Source organism: Grampus griseus (assembly GCF_964374135.1).
Source record: "Grampus griseus genome assembly, chromosome: 3".
NCBI lineage: Eukaryota > Metazoa > Chordata > Mammalia > Artiodactyla > Delphinidae > Grampus > Grampus griseus.
Genome location: NC_139019.1, coordinates 143,732,728 through 143,742,023, shown reverse-complemented (window position 1 = coordinate 143,742,023; position 9,296 = coordinate 143,732,728).

Genomic DNA, 9,296 nt, shown 5'->3' with positions numbered 1-9,296 from the left:
AAAAATATCTGCAAATCATTTATCTCGTAAGGGATTAATAACTAAAATATATAAATAACTCGTACAATTCAATGGCAAAAACACAAACACTGATTTAAAAATGGGCAGAACACTATGGAGAACGGTATAGAGATTCCTTAAAAAACTAAAAATAGAGTTACCATATGATCCAGCAATCCCCATCCTGGGCATATGTCGAGAAAAGACAAAAACTCTAATTCGAAAAGATACGTGCACCCCAATGTTCATAGCAGCACTATATACAACAGCCAAGACGTAGAAGCAACCTAAACGCCCATTAACAGACAAATGAATAAAGATGTGGTATATGGGCTTCCCTGGTGGCGCAGTGGTTAGGGGTCCACCTGCCGATGCGGGGGACGCGGGTTCGTGTCCCGGTCCGGGAGGATCCCACGTGCCGCGGAGAGGCTGGGCCCGTGAGCCATTGCCGCTGAGCCTGCGTGTCCAGAGCCTGTGCTCCGCGGCGGGAGAGGCCAGAGCAGTGAGAGGCCCACGAACCGCAAAAAAAAAAAGAAAAAAAAGATGCAGTATATATATATACAATGGAATAATACTCAGTCATAAAAAGAATGAAATAATGCCATTTGCAGCAACATGGATGGACCTAGAGATTATCATATTAAGTGAAGAAAGTCAGAGAAAGACAAATACCCTATGATATCACTTATATGTGGTGATAAAAATAAGTGAAAAACACATGATACAAATGAACTTACAGTGCTTCCCTGGTGACACAGTGGTTATGAATCCGCCTGCCAATGCAGGGGACACGGGTTCAAGCTCTCATCCGGGAATATCCCACATGCCGCGGAGCAACCAAGCCCATGCGCCACAACTACTGAGCCTGCGCTCTAGAGTCCGTGAGCCTCAACTACTGAGGCCCGCACGCCTAGAGCCCGTGCTCCACAACAAAGAGAAGCCACTGCAATGAGAAGCCTGCGCACCACAACGAAGAGTAGCCCCCACTCGCCGCAACTAGAGAAAGCCAGCGCGCAGCAACAAACACCCAACTCAGCCAAAAATTAATTAATTAATTAATTAATTAATTAATAAAAGGAGGAAATCCTGGCATTCGCAACAACATGGATGAAATTTGAGGGCATTATGCTAAGTGAAGTAATTCAGACAAAGTCAAATACAGTATGAGCTCACCATACATGGAATCTTAATACAAAAACAAACTAAAAACCCAACTCAAATCTCATAGAAAAGATATTAGATTCGTAGTTACTAGAGGCAGGGGTTTGGAAGCAGGGAGAAATGGAGTAATGCGGTCAAAAGGTACAAGCGTCCCGTTACAGGATAAATAAGTACTGGAAATGCAATGTACAACTTGATGCCTATAGTTAACACTGTTGTATGGTACTTGTGAAAGCTGTAAAGAGAGTAAGTCCTAAGGGTTCTCATCACAAGGAAAAAGTTTTTTCAATTTTTGTTTTTTTGTTTCTATATGAGATGATAGATGTTAACTAAACTTACTGTAATAATCCGTACACAAGACGTGTAAGTCAAATCGTTATGCTGTACACCTTAACTTATACAATGCTATATGTCAATTATATCTCAAAAAAGGGATCATACATCATGATGAAGTTATAATTATTTCAGGGATGCAAGGATGGTTCAACATCCAAACATCAGTCAATGTGATACTTCACAGAAACACAATGAATGATAAAAATCATATGATCGGGGCTTCCCTGGTGGCACAGTGGTTGAGAGTCTGCCTGCCAACGCAGGGGACACGGGTTCGAGCCCTGGTCTGGGAACACCCCACATGCCGCGGAGCAACTAGGCCCGTGAGCCACAATGACTGAGCCTGCGCGTCTGGAGCCTGAGCTCCACAACAAGAGAGGCCGCGATAGTGAGAGGCCCGCGCACTGCGATGAAGAGTGGCCCCCGCTTGCCGCAACTAGAGAAAGCCCTCGCACAGAAACGAAGACCCAACGAGCCATAAATAAATAAATAAACAAACAAACAAACAAATAAATCATATGATCATCTCAATAGATGCAGAAAGGGCATGTGACAAAGCTTAACCTTTTTTTTTTTGCCACGCCATGTGGCTTGCGGGATCTTAGTTCCCTGACCAGGGACTGAACCCCGGCCCACGGCAGTGATAGTGCCAAGTCCTAACCACCGGACTGCCAGGGAATTCCTGACAAAATTTAACTTTCATTTTTATTAAAACTCTCAATAAAGTGGGTATAGAGGGAACATAACAACCTAATAAAGGCCATATACAACAAACCCACAGTTAACATCACACTCAATTTTGAAAAGATAAAAGCTTTTCCTCCAAGGTCAGGAATAAGACAAAGATGCCCTGTCTCGGCATTTTTACCCAACACAGTATCGGAAGTCTTAGCCAGAGCAACAGACAAGAAATTGAAGTAAAAGCCATCCAAACTGGGAAGGAAAAATTAAAAACTGAACTGTCACTATTTCAGATGGCATTTTTTATACAGAAAACCCTAAAGACTCTACCACACAAAAAAAGCTGTTAGAACTAATCAATGAATTAGTAAAATCACAGGATACAAAGTTAACATACAAAAATCAGAAACCCAACAGAAAGTTGTGTTTCTATACAATAATGAACTATCAGCAAGAGAAACTAAGGAAATGATCTCTTTTATAATTTTATCAAAAATAAAATAAAATACCTAGGAATAAATTTAACCAAGGAAGTGAAAGACATACACACTGAAAACTATGAGACAGGGATGAAAGAAATTGAAGATATACATAAATGGAAAGATATTCAGTCCTCATGGATTGTAAGAGTTAATACTGTTAAAATATCCATAATACCCAAGGCAATGTACTGATTCAATGCAATCCCTATCACAATGCTAATGGCATTTTTCAAGGAACCAGAAGAAGAAACAATCCCAAAATCTGTAGGGAATCACAAAAGACCCCAAATAGCTAAAGCAATCCTAAGAAAGAAGAACAAAGCTGGACGTATCATATTTTATTTCAAACTGTATTACAAATCTATAGTAATCAAAACTATGGTATTGGCATAAAAACAGACACATAGATCAGTGAAACAGAATTGAGAGCCCAGAGAGAAACCCACACATACACGGTCAAGTAATTGACAACAAAGGAGTCAGGGATACACAATGGGGAAAGGACAATCTCTTCGACAAGTGAGTTGAAAAAACTAGACAAACTACATCCAAAAGAATGAAACTGGATCATTATCTTACACCATACACAAAACTTAACTCAAAGTGAATTAAAGACTTGAACATTAAGACCTGAAACCATAAAACTAGAAGAAAACATAGCGGGTAAGCTCCTTGACATCAATCTTGGTGATGATTTTTTTTTTTTTGGGGGGGGATATGGCACGAAAAGCAAAGGCAACAAAAGCAAAAATAAACAACTGGGACTATATCAAATTAAAAAGCCTCATCACAGGAACTTCCCTGGTGGTGCAGTGGTTAAGAATCTTCCTGCCAATGCAGGGGACACGATTTCGAGCCCTGTCCAGGAAGATCTTACAGGCCACGAAGCAACTAAGCCCACGCGCCACAACTACTAGAGCCCATGCTCTAGAGCCCATGAGCCACAACTACTGAAGCCCACGTGCCCCAACTACTGAGCTCACGCGCCCTAGAGCCCATACTCTGCAACAAGAGAAGCCACCGCAATGGGAAGTCCATGCACTTCAATGAAGAGTAGCCTCCGCTCGCCGCAACTTCAGGAAGGCCACACGCAGCCACACAGACCCAATGCAGCGAAAAATAAATAAAACTTTATAAATAAATAAATAAAGAGCCTCATCACAGCAAAGGAAACCATCAACAAAATGAAAACGCAAACTACTGAATGTGAAAAAAATATCTGCAAATCATTTATCTCGTAAGGGATTAATAACTAAAATATATAAATAACTCGTACAATTCAATGGCAAAAACACAAACACTGATTTAAAAATGGGCAGAACACTATGGAGAACGGTATAGAGATTCCTTAAAAAACTAAAAATAGAGTTACCATATGATCCAGCAATCCCCATCCTGGGCATATGTCGAGAAAAGACAAAAACTCTAATTCGAAAAGATACGTGCACCCCAATGTTCATAGCAGCACTATATACAACAGCCAAGACGTAGAAGCAACCTAAACGCCCATTAACAGACAAATGAATAAAGATGTGGTATATGGGCTTCCCTGGTGGCGCAGTGGTTAGGGGTCCACCTGCCGATGCGGGGGACGCGGGTTCGTGTCCCGGTCCGGGAGGATCCCACGTGCCGCGGAGAGGCTGGGCCCGTGAGCCATTGCCGCTGAGCCTGCGTGTCCAGAGCCTGTGCTCCGCGGCGGGAGAGGCCAGAGCAGTGAGAGGCCCACGAACCGCAAAAAAAAAAAGAAAAAAAAGATGCAGTATATATATATACAATGGAATAATACTCAGTCATAAAAAGAATGAAATAATGCCATTTGCAGCAACATGGATGGACCTAGAGATTATCATATTAAGTGAAGAAAGTCAGAGAAAGACAAATACCCTATGATATCACTTATATGTGGTGATAAAAATAAGTGAAAAACACATGATACAAATGAACTTACAGTGCTTCCCTGGTGACACAGTGGTTATGAATCCGCCTGCCAATGCAGGGGACACGGGTTCAAGCTCTCATCCGGGAATATCCCACATGCCGCGGAGCAACCAAGCCCGTGCGCCACAACTACTGAGCCTGCGCTCTACAGTCCGTGAGCCTCAACTACTGAGGCCCGCACGCCTAGAGCCCGTGCTCCACAACAAAGAGAAGCCACTGCAATGAGAAGCCTGCGCACCACAACGAAGAGTAGCCCCCACTCGCCGCAACTAGAGAAAGCCAGCGCGCAGCAACAAACACCCAACTCAGCCAAAAATTAATTAATTAATTAATTAATTAATTAATAAAAGGAGGAAATCCTGGCATTCGCAACAACATGGATGAAATTTGAGGGCATTATGCTAAGTGAAGTAATTCAGACAAAGTCAAATACAGTATGAGCTCACCATACATGGAATCTTAATACAAAAACAAACTAAAAACCCAACTCAAATCTCATAGAAAAGATATTAGATTCGTAGTTACTAGAGGCAGGGGTTTGGAAGCAGGGAGAAATGGAGTAATGCGGTCAAAAGGTACAAGCGTCCCGTTACAGGATAAATAAGTACTGGAAATGCAATGTACAACTTGATGCCTATAGTTAACACTGTTGTATGGTACTTGTGAAAGCTGTAAAGAGAGTAAGTCCTAAGGGTTCTCATCACAAGGAAAAAGTTTTTTCAATTTTTGTTTTTTTGTTTCTATATGAGATGATAGATGTTAACTAAACTTACTGTAATAATCCGTACACAAGACGTGTAAGTCAAATCGTTATGCTGTACACCTTAACTTATACAATGCTATATGTCAATTATATCTCAAAAAAGGGATCATACATCATGATGAAGTTATAATTATTTCAGGGATGCAAGGATGGTTCAACATCCAAACATCAGTCAATGTGATACTTCACAGAAACACAATGAATGATAAAAATCATATGATCGGGGCTTCCCTGGTGGCACAGTGGTTGAGAGTCTGCCTGCCAACGCAGGGGACACGGGTTCGAGCCCTGGTCTGGGAACACCCCACATGCCGCGGAGCAACTAGGCCCGTGAGCCACAATGACTGAGCCTGCGCGTCTGGAGCCTGAGCTCCACAACAAGAGAGGCCGCGATAGTGAGAGGCCCGCGCACTGCGATGAAGAGTGGCCCCCGCTTGCCGCAACTAGAGAAAGCTCTCGCACAGAAACGAAGACCCAACGAGCCATAAATAAATAAATAAACAAACAAACAAACAAATAAATCATATGATCATCTCAATAGATGCAGAAAGGGCATGTGACAAAGCTTAACCTTTTTTTTTTTGCCACGCCATGTGGCTTGCGGGATCTTAGTTCCCTGACCAGGGACTGAACCCCGGCCCACGGCAGTGATAGTGCCAAGTCCTAACCACCGGACTGCCAGGGAATTCCTGACAAAATTTAACTTTCATTTTTATTAAAACTCTCAATAAAGTGGGTATAGAGGGAACATAACAACCTAATAAAGGCCATATACAACAAACCCACAGTTAACATCACACTCAATTTTGAAAAGATAAAAGCTTTTCCTCCAAGGTCAGGAATAAGACAAAGATGCCCTGTCTCGGCATTTTTACCCAACACAGTATCGGAAGTCTTAGCCAGAGCAACAGACAAGAAATTGAAGTAAAAGCCATCCAAACTGGGAAGGAAAAATTAAAAACTGAACTGTCACTATTTCAGATGGCATTTTATATACAGAAAACCCTAAAGACTCTACCACACAAAAAAAGCTGTTAGAACTAATCAATGAATTAGTAAAATCACAGGATACAAAGTTAACATACAAAAATCAGAAACCCAACAGAAAGTTGTGTTTCTATACAATAATGAACTATCAGCAAGAGAAACTAAGGAAATGATCTCTTTTATAATTTTATCAAAAATAAAATAAAATACCTAGGAATAAATTTAACCAAGGAAGTGAAAGACATACACACTGAAAACTATGAGACAGGGATGAAAGAAATTGAAGATATACATAAATGGAAAGATATTCAGTCCTCATGGATTGTAAGAGTTAATACTGTTAAAATATCCATAATACCCAAGGCAATGTACTGATTCAATGCAATCCCTATCACAATGCTAATGGCATTTTTCAAGGAACCAGAAGAAGAAACAATCCCAAAATCTGTAGGGAATCACAAAAGACCCCAAATAGCTAAAGCAATCCTAAGAAAGAAGAACAAAGCTGGACGTATCATATTTTATTTCAAACTGTATTACAAATCTATAGTAATCAAAACTATGGTATTTTATGTTTTATGGCATAAAAACAGACACATAGATCAGTGAAACAGAATTGAGAGCCCAGAGAGAAACCCACACATACACGGTCAAGTAATTGACAACAAAGGAGTCAGGTATACACGATGGGGAAAGGACAATCTCTTCGACAAGTGAGTTGAAAAAACTAGACAAACTACATGCAAAAGAATGAAACTGGATCATTATCTTACACCATACACAAAACTTAACTCAAAGTGAATTAAAGACTTGAACATTAAGACCTGAAACCATAAAACTAGAAGAAAACATAGCGGGTAAGCTCCTTGACATCAATCTTGGTGATGATTTTTTTTTTTTTTTTTTTTGGGATATGGCACGAAAAGCAAAGGCAACAAAAGCAAAAATAAACAACTGGGACTATATCAAATTAAAAAGCCTCATCACAGGAACTTCCCTGGTGGTGCAGTGGTCAAGAATCTTCCTGCCAATGCAGGGGACACGGTTTCGAGCCCTGTCCAGGAAGATCCCACATGCCACGAAGCAACTAAGCCCACGCGCCACAACTACTAGAGCCTATGCTCTAGAGCCCATGAGCCACAACTACTGAAGCCCACGTGCCAGAACTACTGAAGCCCACGTGCCACAACTACTGAGCTCACGCGCCCTAGAGCCCATACTCTGCAACAAGAGAAGCCACCGCAATGGGAAGTCCATGCACTTCAATGAAGAGTAGCCTCCGCTCGCCGCAACTTCAGGAAGCCCACATGCACCCCACAGACCCAACACAGTGAAAAATAAATAAAATTTTATAAATAAATAAATAAAAAGCCTCATCACAGCAAAGGAAACCATCAACAAAATGAAAAGGCAACCTACTGAATGTGAAAAAAATATCTGCAAATCATTTATCTCGTAAGGGATTAATAACTAAAATATATAAATAACTCGTACAATTCAATGGCAAAAACACAAACACTGATTTAAAAATGGGCAGAACACTATGGAGAACGGTATAGAGATTCCTTAAAAAACTAAAAACAGAGTTACCATATGATCCAGCAATCCCAATCCTGGGCATATATCGAGAAAAGACGAAAACTCTAATTCGAAAAGATACGTGCACCCCAATGTTCATAGCAGCACTATATACAACAGCCAAGACGTAGAAGCAACCTAAATGCCCATCAACAGACAAATGAATAAAGATGTGGTATATGGGCTTCCCTGGTGGCGCAGTGGTTGGGGGTCCGCCTGCCGATGCGGGGGACGCGGGGTCGCATCCCGGTCCGGGAGGATCCCACGTGCCGCGGAGCGGCTGGGCCCGTGAGCCATGGCCGCTGAGCCTGTGTGTCCGGAGGCTGTGCTCCGCGGCGGGAGAGGCCAGAGCAGTGAGAGGCCCACGAACCGCAAAAAAAAAAGAAAAAAAAGATGTGGTGTATATATATATGTGTATATATATATATATATATATATATATATATATATATATATATATATATATACACAATGGAATGATACTCAGTCATAAAAAGAATGAAATAATGCCATTTGCAGCAACATGGATGGACCTAGAGATTATCATATTAAGTGAAGTAAGTCAGAGAAAGACAAATACCCTATGATATCACTTATATGTGGTGATAAAAATAAGTGAAAAACAAATGATACAAATGAACATACAGGGCTTCCCTGGTGGCACAGTGGTTAAGAATCTGCCTGCCAATGCAGGGGATACGGGTTCGAGCTCTCATCCGGGAAGATCCCACATGACGCAGAGCAACTAAGCCCATGTGCCACAACTACTACGCCTGCGCTCTAGAGCCCGCGAGCCACAACTACTTAGCCCGCGAGCCACAACTTCTGAGCCCGCATGCCACAACTACTGAAGCCCGCGCACCTAGAGCCTATGCTCCCCAATAAGAGAAGCCACGACAATGAAAAGCCCACACAACACAACAAAGAGTTGTTGCTCGCCACAACTAGAGAAAGCCCACATTAAGCAGCAAAGACCCAATGAAGCCAAAAATAAAATAAATTTATTAAAAAAAAATGAACTTGCATACAAAACAGAAATACATCCACAGACATAGAAAACAAGCTTATGGTTACCAAAGGGCAAATGGTGGGAGGGATAAATTAGGAGTTTGGGATTAACATAAACACACCATCATATATAAACAATGAGGACCTAGTGTATACCACAGGGAACTATACTCATTAGTTTGTAATAACCTATAAGGGGAAAGAATCTGAAAAATATATATATACATATATATATAACTGAATCACTTTGTTCTACACCAGAAACTAACACATTATAAACCAACTATACTTCAAAATAAAAAAATTGAGGAAGATTTGGAGTTACATAACCAAACCTGGCTCCTTACTGCACACCGTGAAGC